The sequence below is a fragment of the Athene noctua genome, chromosome 2 (assembly GCF_965140245.1).
Source record: "Athene noctua chromosome 2, bAthNoc1.hap1.1, whole genome shotgun sequence".
NCBI lineage: Eukaryota > Metazoa > Chordata > Aves > Strigiformes > Strigidae > Athene > Athene noctua.
This window is the reverse complement of record NC_134038.1, coordinates 102054786-102070673: the sequence shown is the minus strand read 5'-3', so window position 1 is coordinate 102070673 and position 15888 is coordinate 102054786.

The following is a 15888-nucleotide window of genomic DNA, read 5'->3' as shown; positions in this document are numbered from 1 at the left end:
TCATCAAGGGAAATTGCTTTGCACTGGAGAAGTAAATAAAACCCAGACTCTGGGTCAGCCTCTGAATATTGTGTTCGCACTTCCCAAGGGAAGAAAGCCATTTGCAGTGTTTTTATCGAGTATTTTGGCTGTTTCCACTCTCTTTCATCCAACCAAGTTGGAGTGTGAAGAAAACCTTAGCAACACTGCCTTTTTAAAATACGGTTCTTGTGTTTTCAGTTATAGGTACTGAATGTAAATCTCAAACTTGTGGATTATATATAACGTATTATATTTTGACTTTCATTGGAATCATAGAATGGTTTGGGTTGGAAGGGACCTTAAAGATCATCTAGTTTCAAACCCCCTGCCATGGGCCGAGACACCTTCCACTAGACCAGGTTGCTCAAAGCCCCGTCCAACCTGACCTTGAATACTTCCAGGGATGGGGCATCCACCACCTCTCTGGGCAACCTGTTCCATTGTCTCACCACCCTCACAGTGAAGAACAACTTCCTTATATCTAATCTAAATTTACCCTCTTTCCATTTAAAGCCATTACCCCTTGTCCTATTACTACATGTCCTCATAAAAAGTCCTTCTCCAGCTTTCCTGTAGGCCCCCTTAAGTACTAGAAGGCTGCTGTAAGGTCTCCCTGGAGCCTCTTTTCCAGGCTGAACAATACCAACTCTTTCAGCTTGTCCTCACAGGGGAGGTGCTTCAGCCCCCTGATCACCTTCGTGGCCTCCTCTGTATCTACTCCAACAGGTTTATGGTCGGGACTCCAGTAGCTGGACACAATACTCCAGGTGGGGTCTCACCAGGGTAGAACAGAGGGAGCAAATCACCTCCCTCGACCTGCTGGCCATGATTCTCTTGATGCAGCCCAGAATACGGCTGGCTTTCTGGGCTGTGAGTGCACACTGCTGGGTCATGTTGAGCTTCTCCTCAACCAACCAGAAATGAAATATGATGCATGTCTGCATTGAAGATGACCTTCAGTTCTGACTTTGTCACTTCACTAAAGTACTGTTTTACTAATTATTAGAATTGCTCCATCTTTATAGCTGGTTAATGTTGCTCTGGAGTGGGGTCCATTTAGGCACAGGTAAGCACTCCTAGAAGAGGTAGATGCCATTTAGTGAGGAGCTACCAATATGACCTATCAGAGAATGATGATATTCACACTCTTTACTTTTTCTTGTATTTCTGGTAAGTTTTCAGTTCATCTGACATTTGAGTTGCACTACCAGGAAAGAAGGAAGATTTATGGTGGTTTTGTGTCAGAGAAACAGTAGGAGATGTACTTGCGGTTAATCTTAGAGAGGTGACTGATCAGGATATCTTGCCATGTATTCTTTGTTTATCCTAAGTGAAGTTTTGCACAGCAATCTAGGTGATGGATGAAATACCGTGGGTTGTTTTTTTTTTCTCTCTGTGTACACTGTACAATTTTTTTGTTTCTTTTAGAGTTTTGCTTTTCTAACAAAGGACAAACAAAGGAGGATTAGAAGGTCTGCCAAACCTGTTGTGACAGCATCCTTGGAAGCTGCTTGTTGGGGAGAGACAGGGGTATGGCAGGCACATCCGACTGTGGGATCTTCTACTGTAGGTCAGAAGCAGCCCAGTTCTTGCAGTAGAGTCCACTTGGCTATTATGTTTTCTGGATTGAAATGGTTTTAGGTGTTCTGAGTGGGTGTAGAAGACTGCTTCCTAATAACTCATGGCAATAAAATAGATAGAAAAGCAGGATTTAAGCCTGCTTGTAGATAATGTGTAGCTGCGGGTACATTTTAGCAGCTGGATAATAAGCAGAGTATGCTTTCCCTGGAGGCATAAGCATAAAATTGTAAGAAGACAAGACAAAGCTGCTGTGTAGTGCTAAAAATATCAAGTTAGAGTCTACGGGCTTTAGGTCATTTTTTTGATAGCAGTTAAAAGGAAATCCCTTCCCACCCCTTGCCCCATATTCTGTACGATTGGGTTCTTACACAGACACAAAATAATGTGATGCCATGCCTCTTAGTTAGGGCTTATAAAGCAAAGTTAATTGCCTTTCTCCAAGCAGGTAAACTATTTTCAGTGAAGAATATACTCAAAGAGGAAGTAATACAGCCCACCCTTTATAATTAAACAGCAAAAAGTGCAACAAATAAATGAAATGGTGTATGGAGGAGTTAGAATATCCCCCACTTTGCAAACAAATTTGGTTTTTTTTTTTTATTCAGAACAATAGGAATAAATTCAAAGAGGGGGAAAAATTTCAAGCACCCAGCTAATAGTATTAACCCCCCTAGCTTTTTACAATTTTTCCATACAACAAAAATTTCTTTCTCCCCTTTCCATTGTAGTAAATCATTGCATTTTTTTCTCTACAGACTGGAGATGGGGAATTGAAACAGCCATAATGAGAGTGGCAGCCAAAACCAAGGGCATTTACAAAGGATAATTATTGCTTAGATTATGAATATCAACTTTCTATTGACATGAAAAAATTACATCTTACAAAGATATTATAAGCATTGTCATTCACAATGAAGCATGGCAGAAAAGATTTTACTCTCAGCTGCTTGTAGAATCAAATCATGTGACACATTCTTTCTTCAGAGAAATGTAAAGCTGAAAGTTAGAAGGATGCAGATTTCTGTGCAAAAATAGCATCTTTTCCCTTCCTCGGATGTGGTGCAACACTAGCGTGGAGAACTGCAATATAGGAATGAGAGGTGGGAAATGTAAAGTTCCCTGGACATTGAAAGAATTTCCAATTCCCCACACTCTTGTTATCTGTCAGCCTTATTTGCTTAAGAATATCCCTGCCAGGTAAGTGGGTTGGAAACTTTCAAAATACTTCCTCCAACAAGGGATTGAGATCCTAGGACTGAAATAACATTTGTATTTCGAATGGTAGCAGCAGTGGCAACCTCAAAGTCCTAAGGGCCGAGGAGGAAAAAGATACACATGCATAGCCTTACGGTTCAGTTGAAAGTAATGAAAGTATAATTCATATACTACATCTTGTATATATGATATTCTGGCACTCCTTCTGTGTGGAAAGTAACAATAATGCATTTTCCCTGTCCTAGTTGTGTTTAAGTCTTGCTGTGTTATTGCTTACTTAAACACTGAACATATTCCATCTCTATAGATGTCTTTAAAGGCTGTTAAGAAAAAAATGCTTAATGTTGTAATCTGTAGCAATTGCACACAAAGTTTGTCATGATGTTTACAGCATCTCTTTGTCTATGGCAGAATTCTTTGTGTGCTGTGGTCTGTAAGGCATTATAACTTTACTATGATGTCAAGAAAAAAAATATCCCAGGAGATTTATAGGTTAATATATAACCACAAGTTAAAAATAGAGAAAGTAATAATTGAACATTCCAAGCAGGGTCTAATTTTGCTTAGAAATGAGAAGCAACATGACAATACTGCTTAAGATGGTCTGTGGTTTCCTTCCAAAAGCCTAGGTGGTCCTTCAGATGAAAGTTGAGAAATACTGATATTAGTTTACTTGTATTTACTTGCATTTGCTGCTTCTAATGCAGCATATTTTAATATTTCCTGATGTCTAGAAAATTTAATCTCGCATGTTAATTTTGGCAGTGTTCTCATTGCTAGCATTTTGAAACCTTGCAGATCTAGGAATGGATGTGCAATTCTATTCCACAGGTACTGTTCTTCTTGTCCACTACTCAGAAGCCTCTAGCAGACTTTGGGGTCTTTGGATGCCCAAGAGACAGTAACCACAAATAATACACTTGTTATCTGTGTTTGTTGTGGTCCTGACCTTTAGGTTTTGGGTATTTATCTTAACTAAGTAGGACATGCCTTTTCCACCTCAAATCCATTTTAGTTCAACTACTGTAAAATTTACCCGGGCACTTCACCTAAGTTTATGTCCAAAACTGAGCAAGACTATTTTCATTGCAATGTGCACATTGAGTGGAAGTTACTTATGTCCTGATGGAGGATAGTGGGATCCCCAACATGGGTTGTTTCTTTTTTTCTGTTTTATAGTGTTGAAGACTGGCCCAGGAGAACAACAAAGTGGAACTCTACTTTTCCTCCTAAACACTGTTTTGCAACTCTGTTTAATGGATTAAGTTTCCATCTAATAAAGTTATGTGGCCAATTCTGTGATGCGAATTTCTGTAAAGGTTGGAAAAGTTTTTTTCTACCCTATACATGGAACTAATTTTCTAGACTTTGTGGCTGTGAGCTGTAATTTCACATGATGTGATGCTTTAGATGTGAGACAAAAGAAGATCTGTTTTATTTGCTCTATAATTTTTTTTTTGTTTCCCTCTTCATCATATGTTTCCTTCTGTAAATGTGTCCTACTACCTTTGCCTTCTACCTGTCTGAAGTCTTAAGGGAGCAATCACTGTTCATCTGTGAATTTCTTGTGGTCAGTATGTCTCTTCCAGTTTGCTTTTTCATTATAACTTTTTAACCAAAATATGCTAGGCTGTGTCAGTTCTACATTTTGCATTCCTTAGGATGTTTACAGTCTTTGTTTCTTCTTGATTATTTTGTAAGAAAAAATGAAGCAATTTCTTTCTAATGAAACATCATAGTATTGAGAATTGTTTTTGATATTGACATGCTGTTTCTTCTTAGCACAATTTATCACTGAAAGAATATTTACTGAGTTACTGGAAGTCCTAAGCATGTGAATAATAGCATAAATTACCTGCTTAAGAAACATCAGTGCGACAAGACAATTAGAAGGAGTGAAAATGTCTGCTTTGATAAATTAAGGTTGAACAATCTCAGAAAAAAATTTGTTGTCTAATTCTATTCTCAGCTGTATGTATAAATCTAGAGTACGTTAGTAACATCAGTGGTATTTATCCACATTTCTGATGTATGCTGAGAATACCACTGGCCACTGCATGATTAAGTACAACAGGACTGAACCCGTGGGAGATGTCCTGTCTACCATGCTGTAACTTTGATATTTACCTGGGTGACATTAGAAGTACTGAAGCTCTGAAAACAGATTTTTCCTGATAAGGTGGATGGTTTTGATCATAAAAGAACTGAAGTCAAGTTAAAGAAAATAATTTAATGCTAGAAATAGTCCTAGAAAATTGCCATGGGATCTCCCACATTACTCTTTAATTAAAGATCGACAGATATTTTTCTAGTAGAATACTGATATACTGGAGCTCTTGAAGAATAGGCATAAAGATTATTTAAAATGATCAAAGCACTAAAAATAAGAGTTGCAAATTTCAATTCTTTAAAGTTTTAATTTTGAGTACTTATGCTCTTGGATGCTTCTAAGAACAGTTGCTGTATGTACAAAATCAATAAAAATTAAAATGAAATGAAAAGGCAAGACTACCATTATAAGCAAATCAAATATTTAAACCATTAGGTGTAACACTATCTCTTTCTTCTCTTTCCACTGTTAGTTAAGAGGATGTTCCCTACTGTCGCTCCACGTATTTTTCTTAGATTATCCAATGCACAAAGCATCTCATAGACTTTGTGACAAGGGCCTCCCAGATTAAATTCCTTACTGATAATGTACATATTGTGACCATGTTGTATGCATAATCTAGCCTCCTTGCTTCTCACTTAGTGAAACTTCAGATTCAAACAGATTGGGACACTTATGCCATATAGCAGTTGGGCTCATAATATCTCCCTAGTTTCAACTACATCAGTTTTACTGAAAAAAGCAGTTGAGTTGAGCTATGTCTCCAGCAAATTATGAAAATGCTGAAATTTTGGATTACTCACAACCTGCTGCATATGCCACTACAGTCAAATACATATATACATTAAGGAAGGAGGATAGCTATAATGGAAAGATTATAACAACACTTCTAAGAAGTCATTGAAATATATATAAAAACGTTCAGCAGTGAAAAACATTGCCCTGATAGACTTTAACCTTAAAGTTTGACAGTAAGAATGAACAGGTAAATTATTTTTTTTCCATTTCCCCAAAACACTACTGAAAGAGGAAGTCAATATATTAAAATTCAGTACAAACACCTTCCAAAGTTTATTTGTAAGATGATGCAAGCCTTATATATATATAATATATATATAAAAATTATAATAATCCATATTAATCCATAAAGCATAATCCATAGGCTAGTTAAGGCTCCATTGCTTTTAGTGTCCTGTGAATGAAGCTCTTTGTTGTTATCTTTTTATGTCTTCCATCAAAAAAATTGACTTGTCTGGTGCAATCTGCTGTTCGTCCTCAGGGGCTTTCTGTAGAGCCTTGGCTGGAGCCTCTCCTGCTCAGTGCTATGTGCGACCAGTTGTGCCTAGTTGAAAGGTAACAAAGATTATTTTTTTTTTTTTAATATTTGTTTTAACTTACACTTTAAGAATCATGGCTCTAAGGCACAATAGGCACTTGAATCTGGAGTTAGAAGTGCAGCTAGCAACAAGAAATATATGTAAATCAGTATTCTCATTTTGCTGTACTGTGTTGTAGATTAGTGTTCATTAGCTCCAGTGCCCAACATAATTTCCCCTTTGATTCATATCTGAGTAATCACTTCAAAACACAACTTTGCAGCAATAGAACAAAAGCTTAAAAGACAAAGTTTAGCTTCTGTTGCTTTCATGTGATTGTGAAATACCCTCATTTCATGGTAGCCTGACATTACAAAACACGCCAGTGAATAATACAACATACAAGAGAATCTTGAAACGAAGGCCATTCCAAGCTGAGCTAGGAGCTTTCAGATCTGCATCAAATGCTTCTGAGAGGAGACATTGTGATGCTGAGGAGCAGCCTGTGGTACCCTTTCTTCTTGCCATGGAAAACTGTGCTATTTCTAATAGCTCATTTGTGGTTTCTGGAGAGATATAAGAAGAAATGGGTTTTAACACAGCAAGCGAGGTTTTTCTCTGCCAAGGATCAATGTGTAGCACTTCTGTGACTTCAGTCGGTCACTTGTTAAACAGCCTGCTTCTAGCTTCTTGAAAAAAAATAGATCAAAACTAGTTTCTGCCTGTTCACACTTTTTTTTTAAAAAAAAGGAACATTACAGAAGCTAATGTCACTATTACTTTCAATTTCCCTGCTGAAACACATACCTGAAGCTTGGAAGGTTTGTGTCTGGGGAAGTGAACAGGTGGGATTGGCACAGTGCACCTGCTACTGATGTCATATGGAATGGAGCAGGGAAAAGATAACTGCTGCAGGAAGATGATGGAGGAGACAGTTGTTTACAAAACTGGATTCAAAGCTAGTTGCCTCAAGCAAATTCACTAAAAGTAAATTGCATCAAAAATAATGGGGTTTCATGAATGAGGAAGGCAAAGAGGTATTGACTTTCTACTGTGTGTTCAAAGCACCCATAAATTAAGGCTTTGGTAGGAATGTAGAGGAGGGTTATTTTAAGTGGGTGTTTTGTTTCTGCAAGATTTGTATCCAGGTTTTTAGCTACTGTAAAACAGTGAAGTTCTGTTGGAATGTGTTTTCAGTGGAGTTATGCTGATTTACAGCTGCTGAGTATCTGACCCAACATAGACTTTCAATGTACCGGTGACCTAGCTAAGTGTTAGACTTCCCATTACTGAATGTCCATGTTAAAGGATTATTTAACTCTACCAGAAAAATCATATCCTGGAAAAAATGTTGACAGGAAAAATATCTCTGTGAGCAATTTTCTTCTGTCCTTTGGGATCTACTTTGTTGCACGTATCCCAAAACTCTTCTGAAAAAAACCTCACAGATCCATCATTTTAATCACATATTAAAAAATCCACTCACACTGAACCCCACAGGTTCAGTCTCATAAAAAACACCCAACTGTGTGGGTTAGAAAGTGTTGAGATAATTAAGAAAACAGTTTTCTTTTAACTGACATAATTTTTCAGACAACAGACTGCTTAATGTACAAGCTAGATATGAAGGTCTTCTATCAGAGTTTGAAATGTTGGTTTCTGCAAAGCTGAAACAAATACAATCCTACTTTTCAGACAAGTTTTCTTGGCTAGATTCCAACCCTCCTGAACTTCAGTAGGTTTTGATGCAAGAACTCAGTGGGTACGTTCTTTTTTTAACCTTGTGGACTGTCTTCAATTTGTGATTACAGTTTTCTCCAGTAAAATGAACTTCAGTGTTGCTAAAGAGCATGGCAATGCTGGGCAAATCTAAGAGCCATATCCTTCTGTCAGAAAACCTGTGGGAGGTAGACAGAACCTGATTTTCTCTCTGGGTTTTCTGATTCTTATTCTCTTTACTGGAATGGATTTGAGAGTCATCAGAGGTTTCAAATCAACCTAAACATTTTTTGTTAGGATTTCAGATATCTGAAGTACAAATTCCCTAAATCCTACTTAGTCGAGGCAAATTAGATTTATAAGACCCTCTATTTCATTTTAGTTATTTTATTTGTATTAAGGTAAGCCTTGGACTACTAAAAGTTTGGTTTCCTGTTGTGCCCAGAAACAACTCGATTAAATACTTCTATTCAGTGGGAGGGAAATGTTCCCTCCCACAACTGTGATATGTTCCTTGATTACAAGAGCTAATACAGTGCATCCCCCAGGATAGAGAGGAAGCCCTGCATACTGGCAGCACCAGGCTAGAGTGCATTCAGTAAATTAAAGTACTGCTTTTATCAAAGAAAGGATGGATGTGAGGAGTCCAGTTTGGTAGCTTGTTTATGAACATGTTCTTGCTTGAGATGATGTGCTTTGCTGGTTGAGAGCAGAGTCTGTTTCCTCTGTCTGGACTGCTGCAGAGTTCTGTGAAAAACACACCTGGGGCCAGGACCTACTGCAGGGCCAGCATCACTGCTGTCACTGAGCTGAGCTGTGGTACCAAAGTCAGTGTGAATATTTTGGCAGGCTTCTCAGAAAGATTAGGTTACTCTGGTGTCACTGTTGCATTCCTGCCTTCATTCTTCTGAAGAATTGCAAAGGAAGCAAGGCAAGATGAAGTCCTGTGGGCTATAATTGCAGAGACTGATTGTATGCAGGTCATGTTTGAATATGCCAGTATATTATATATACCTATAAATAGGTAAATCTTATAGTTTAGGAATAGTAGAGGAGAATGTGGCCTATGGTGACATTCTTAATATTAGTGGTTATGACAAGATAAGGTGCAATGCTCATGTCCCCATCAGAAGTGGGTCTCCTAAGTTGTTTTTTCCTTGATCAGATTGCCATCTTTCATTTGATCTTGCTCTTCTCTTTTAGGGAGGAGTATTTTCACCTCCTGCTGAGTAAATGCTATGGGTCTGATGAAAACTGGGAAGTGTTACGCCTAATGTGTGTCGGATAAACAAAGTTGCTGAGTGCAACAGCCAGTTTGGTACCACTTAGATTGCATCTGTGCTTTGTGTTTTGACTCCAGAAGGTAACACTGACATCTGTGCCACAGCAGCCTGGGTAGTTTGGAAAGCAAAGCAAATGGTTATTTGCTGTTTATAGTCCTTCATTACCTCCTTTTAGAGGTGTGGGCAGTGAAGAAAGTAGTAAAAGAAGTGAACTATATCCCCAGAAATATAATAGCATAGAGAAAAACTCATGTAGCAAATAGCCCTTATTTTCTTTCGTCTTCTTACTTTTTATTATTTATTCCTTAATTTGGCAGCATCTGCTTTTAAGTGTATTTGACCAAATGTTAGAAAATTAGATTTGTCTGAAGTTTTGACTTGCAAAAACACAGTGTTAAATGCATCATAATGATGAATATTGAATTAATTGAAAAATCTGTTTCTGAATGTTAAGGTCACCTAGCCTCAATAGCTCACAGGCTTGCTTTCCAGATCTGATTAGTATTTGTTGACATTGAGAAGAAGAATACTGCTTTATTTACAAGACTCATTTTTCTCCTCCCTTTTCATCATATAGCATAAAGCCACCCAAGCATAAAATGTCAGTCACATGCCATTGATCCATTATGTCCAGTAACTGCTATGAAGTTGATTTTGATAGGAAGCTTGTCAAAAATTATATTGTGAATCATACTATTGAAGGACTTTGTGTGATCTGGCTGATGGTCAGTTATATAAAATCCAGTATGCAAAGGTAAATTCTTTTACAATTACTCTAGGTGTTAGAATTAATTCTAATTAAAAAAGTGAAAACTTTTGCTCAGCTTTATGTAGCACAATTACCTTAACAGAAAAACGTTGGAATGCATTTAATTTAGACATTTTTGAACCATCTATTACATATTTCTACTACCTAATTTTCAAGAATGCAGATATTTGATCTAGTTTTTAACCTACTGATGTAATGGGGTAGTATTATAAAAACTGGCAACTGGCATGATAAGACACATCACCCCTTTACATTCTTTAATAGTAATGAGGTCAATAGAGTTAGAAAGGTCATTTTGGCAAGAATCCCATGATTTAGAAACAATCTTAATTTTTTACTAGAGAACATAACTTTAGAACAATATTGGGAATATTTATGTTTACTTTAATCCTTTCTTCAAAGTGGTCTGTAAATACTGGTTATATAATACCCATTACAGTCCTACGGGGTAGGTATTTCTTATTCCCATTTTATAGATGGCAGCCAGGAAACATAAAAGAAAGAAAAAAATTCGAACTGGTTTTAGTGTGTCTTTTTTTCTCCAATATGAGATGGATGGGAATCTCTGAGAGGGAAAGTTCCATGTTTCAAGTCAGGAACTCAACTGTTCAACATAGTTTTTGAGTGAGAAACCTTTGAATTGGGGGTAAAAGAAAAGCCTTGTTATTTTTTATAGAATCTGCTCTAATTTTAAAATAATCCTTAATGTTGGAAATACATGGGTTGTAATTTGCTGGAAATTTGGATTTGGGTAAATGAAAACATATTTGTAGGAATTCTTTCTCCCCTTCCTTCTCCCACCTTCTCCCCACAGCTCTGTTTCTTCCTTTCCTCCCCCAGTTAAAACAATTTTACAGAAAACAGGTCTTCAGAAGCCATAGAAAACAGCACTGTTAAGAGACCTCTGATTACTTTTGTAAAGATTTTTGTCTGTGTCTCATAAAGGATGATACTGTACATTCACAGTGCTGAACTGTTCATTTATTTCTGAGAAAAGTAAAATCACTTTTAGGTCAGGCTGCTGCTTTACACACAGTGGCAATGAAGATTGCTCTTGTTGTTCCCATTACTATGCACTGCTACAGCTAATACTCAGAAATTGTACAGGCCATGATGAATAACTGTTCCCAATTGTTATTAGTCCCAGTTGCTTCACAGTGACTCTTCAGCATGTACAAATAAGCACTTAGATTTTTGCAGACTGAGGGTCGTAATATGTAACTGCATATGACCAAGTCTTGCCCTTGCCTCATGAAGGAAAATAAACCATACGTAAGCACAGAGCTTGTTAATATTTCCTTGAGTCCTTTCACGGTGGTTCAGTCACTGTCACTAATTTGTTATGATTGCGGTAACATTTCAAGAGTTTGCATATTTTTATTTTGTCTGAATGACTCCGTGGGGTCTTGGTTATTTTATATTACCTTGACCATCACAAGCAGAATCAGACCCAGATAAAATTATGTAAATGTAAATAAAATAAATTATTCTATTTTTGCAGATGTTCTTCATCTGGATTGAATTTGATTGTGGATGCTTGTCTCCATGCATAATGATCCAGAGCTAAAGGATGAAAGTGTTCTTGGAGCAAAGAAAACACATTCTGAATCTTTACTGTAAATTATACACTATACAAAATCAGTCCAAATTGTTCAAACCCTTGGACAATTACAATGTTATTCTACTCACCATGCTGAGTACTGTGTAATTATCATGGTTAGCAGCAGTTTGCTTGCTCTCAGCCCTGAAGGGAGATGCAGGCTTTACTGAACAAAAATAAATGCAGATGTTGGACCTTGTTTTGTTTTCTGACTCAGCAATTGAAAATACCCACAAAATGTGAAGGATTTTATTTCTACTTATTTAGTTGATATAGCATTAACAAAAACAGTGCTATTGATCAAATATGCACTGCTATACATAATGGATAGTGTGGTTACTTGCATGATTAAGAAATTTGCTGGGTTGCAACCTCAAGCTTTATTTGTAAAAAGAAAGAAAAAAAAATATCAGTGATCTGGTTCCCAAAGCCGGAAGATCCACTTATGAAGAACCATTCCTTTCTTCGTTAGTTTTCTAGTTTATAGGTTCACCTTTCTCCTATTAAGTCAATGGTAGATTTGTTTGCATAGTTAATCATGTGTGAGACATACTTCACATTAAGTCAGTTTATTCTGTAGGGTTAGTTTACCAGTTCTACTCATAAAGATGATCAGTCTTCCAGTCTTCCTGACTAAAAGCCTTTCAATAGAATTAAATTCCAAGAACTTGTTTGATTTATGGGCCAAGCTTTTGAACCTCAACAACTTCTATGTCATTGCTGGAAGGCTTGAATCTAAATCTCAAATACTTCTGCAGATTTTGGGTGGACCTACTTTCCACTTGACATCAAAACTTGGAGCAAATCGCTCAGGAAATCAGTAATAGAAGATAACTTTGGACTGAAAAGTTAGGAGATAAATGTGGCATCAGGCTGTTTTGACTGGAAGATAATATTCATATGTATCTTTGCATATTTTTATGTTAAGTTATGTCAAATAAATCTAGTAAATATTTATAATGTGTGCATAAAAATGCTATAAGAATATTAAGAAACAGTCTGAAAGATAGCAACCTCTGTTCTTCTGCTTCGATGCCCTGTTAGATATTATAAAGTCTTTCTCTCCCCAGAGAGGTGATCCCTGAGACGGGAACTCCCCAGTGGTACTGTTAGCTAAATTTGGTCTTAGCTAAATTGTGCAAGTCTACCTGGATCTTCTTGAATGTGGTACTGGCCACGGCATGCTGCAATAGCTAGACACATGGAAGACTAAGTCACTAGTCACTGTGCACGTTGTCCTTGTCTGAGGGGTAGCAGTTGAAGGAGGCAGAAAATAGGATTAGTTGAAGTTTTTCCACTGTTTCCTTTTGCATGGTACAACACGTGTATTAAAGGAACTTAATGTGTGGCCTGAAACTGCTTCTTACTGTAGACTGACCTTCAAAGGTGTGTGAGATTAGTAGTGGAATGGTTGATTCTCAGTATTTAGATTGCTGTGATACCTCTTGGAAGTGTTTTCTTCTGGTCAATGCACTTACAGCTTTGCCTCTGTATTGGCACAGATGTGCTCACTTTATTTCCCATTTTGACTATGTCTTTATGCATTTATTTCAGTAGCTCTTGGCACTGGCTGCATGTCCCACAGTTGAAAGATCTTTTTTCCATGGAAGCCTTATTAATTCCAGGGATCTGATTGCTTGACTTACTTCCACATCTGTCTTCCTAACTTCTAAACATGCGCAATAGTAGAAGTCTTTCATTTTAGGGAAATTATGTATTCCCAACACCAATAGTTTTGGTAAGTATTTTACCTTCCCACCTAGGGTTGGAAGAAAAAGTAAAGTTTTCCATTAATTTAAGTGGACTTGGACCAGGTTTTTAGTTCTGTATCCTTTTAATGTTGTATGTAAATTGGATTGGGCCATTGAGCTGTTTAGGTTCACTTGGGTTCTCAGTGGACTAATTTGGGTAATTCTTCCATGTGCCAGAGCAAGCAAGAGCCAAATTAGGGCTTATGGGTCATCTTTTTATCTAACTGTGTTTAAGAGGGTCGCAAGTACTTTTAAAAAAATGTTTTATAAACAAGCTTTGTGCATTTTGTAACTACTGAACAACACTTACATGCATTTACTATAAACAGCCTTGAGATCTAAGGATAAAAAAACACTGCGTAAGAGTGTAGCATTATTGTAACAGACTGTTTCTATGAAGCCAAGTATTGTTTTGATTCCTGGTACTTAATTGCAGTTCTCACAAAATGGAACTTTTTCTACCTTTGATATATCCTTTTGCCAAATGAGTGAATAGGGCTCACTTTGTACTGTTTTGTTCCTTTTCTTTTCTTTTCTTTTCTTTTCTTTTCTTTTCTTTTCTTTTCTTTTCTTTTCTTTTCTTTTCTTTTCTTTTCTTTTCTTTTCTTTTCTTTTCTTTTCTTTTCTTTTCTTTTCTTTTCTTTTCTTTTCTTTTCTTTTCTTTTCTTTTCTTTTCTTTTTTTTTTTAATGGAGATAATATTTTTCTTCAGTTTAAAATTCTTAACTTTCCTTTACTGCAGTCTTTAAGTGCCAAAAAGACTGCAGTGCAAGGTTGTTTTCTCACTAATGTATGTTGTTTCAGTGAAAGTTCAGTCTCCAAGGGAAAAAAATATATATTTCTTAGAGGAAAAAGATTGTGTTAATTGGTACTTTGGTGATATATTCACTGTATCCTGTTTTCAACTTTGAGTTGCTTAGAATGGAGCACTCTCTAAATTGATTTGTTTTTACAAAAAAAATTTGGATGAATGTGCGTATGTATATTTTAGAAAGAAATGGACTGAACACACACCACTACACCATTGAGTTGCTGTTGTATAGGATGTTTATTTCAGAGTGCTGCAATTAATCATGCAGAACTGAAAAATTAACCTATCAAGTGCATGCTAATAATGAACTCTTCAGAGCTGGACAGGAAAAAAAATGCTGTTAGCAAGTAGCATTATTGCAAGGCTTCACAGGTGCTGTGAACAAAATTAGTCATAAATGCCACAGTTTAATACCCATCTCCTATTTAAACTAAGTTAGCAGGAAACCATTTTAAGTATTTTTTCAGGCAAAGGTCTTGAGTGGTAACTTGAAAATCAGTCATTAGCCACAGGCTTTCTGTGGGAGAAGCCAGCCCCATAGAAAACCGTGAGGAGCTCAGGTGCAAGCTGTTGCTCCTATGAGGACCCTGGAATAGACTAACCCTGGAGAGGAGATGATGCTTGCTACGGAAGCAAAATAGCTCCTGTTAGTCTGCTGGGGGAATTTTGTCTCTGTGAGTGGTGAGGGTCCTGGACTCACAGTCTTTTATGTTCAGGGTTCAGCTGGCAGATACTACTACTCATTGAGAGGAACTCTTCTCTCTCACTTTTGGCAAAAATTACTTATTCAACTCAAAAAGAGAAAGGTGGAGAGTGCCTCACACAGGGAAGATTTTCCCTAGGCTCTTAGCTTCTGTTAAGTACAAGTGCCTAGAGCTGAGTGGCATCCTGTACTGCAGGGAAAATACAAAGTATTCTGGCTGCTGCTGAGTTTGGATCACATCACCATGTTTTTCAGCCCACGGTAATGTTGCTGAGGAGTACACAGTACAGCAGAACTCCCTGAAATTTAGGAATGTAAAATTGCACTCCCTGTTGCATATCCTGTTTTGATCTAAGTGTGTGACCAGTCAATTGCTTTTGATATGGATTTGGAGGAGTCCTGTGAAAGGTTTAGCTGAGTCTAAGCACCCACAGCTGTGTAATCACGAAGATGACTGAAGAAATGACCAAGCTCCACAGGTATAGAGTTTTTTATTTCTTCTGGTTTGGCGGCTTTTTTCTGTCTCCAAAATCAGAAATCTCTAAATGGAGCAACTGGCATATGTTTCTATTTTTCTACCAGAAAACCGGTTGGTGTCAAGTGGAGCTCAGTTGACCAGGCTCTGGTGGAATTTGGGACTGGTTTGCCATCCCAGAAAACTCAGTGTTAGTTTTACTCTCTTTTAGCCAGCTTTAACAACCTCACTCAAACTCTGCCTTCTGAGATTTGCCCAGGATATTGTACAACGACTCCTGGGCTACCAGCCAAACAAGTTTTCAGAGCTAGCTATGTCTGAGCTACAGCATTCAGGACTGGAAATTTCAGACTGACTAAGCTACTTGTGCTTGAGTAACAATGCCTAAATTCAGACCAGTTTTGAAGTCCTTTTCCCAAGCAGCAGGCATTTTCTCACTAGTCTACCTGGAGTAAAACGAGTTCCTGCAGAGTTACGGTTCTAAATCCAGAAATCTGGTCTACAACCACACTCCTCATGGCTTGCTGTAATGACA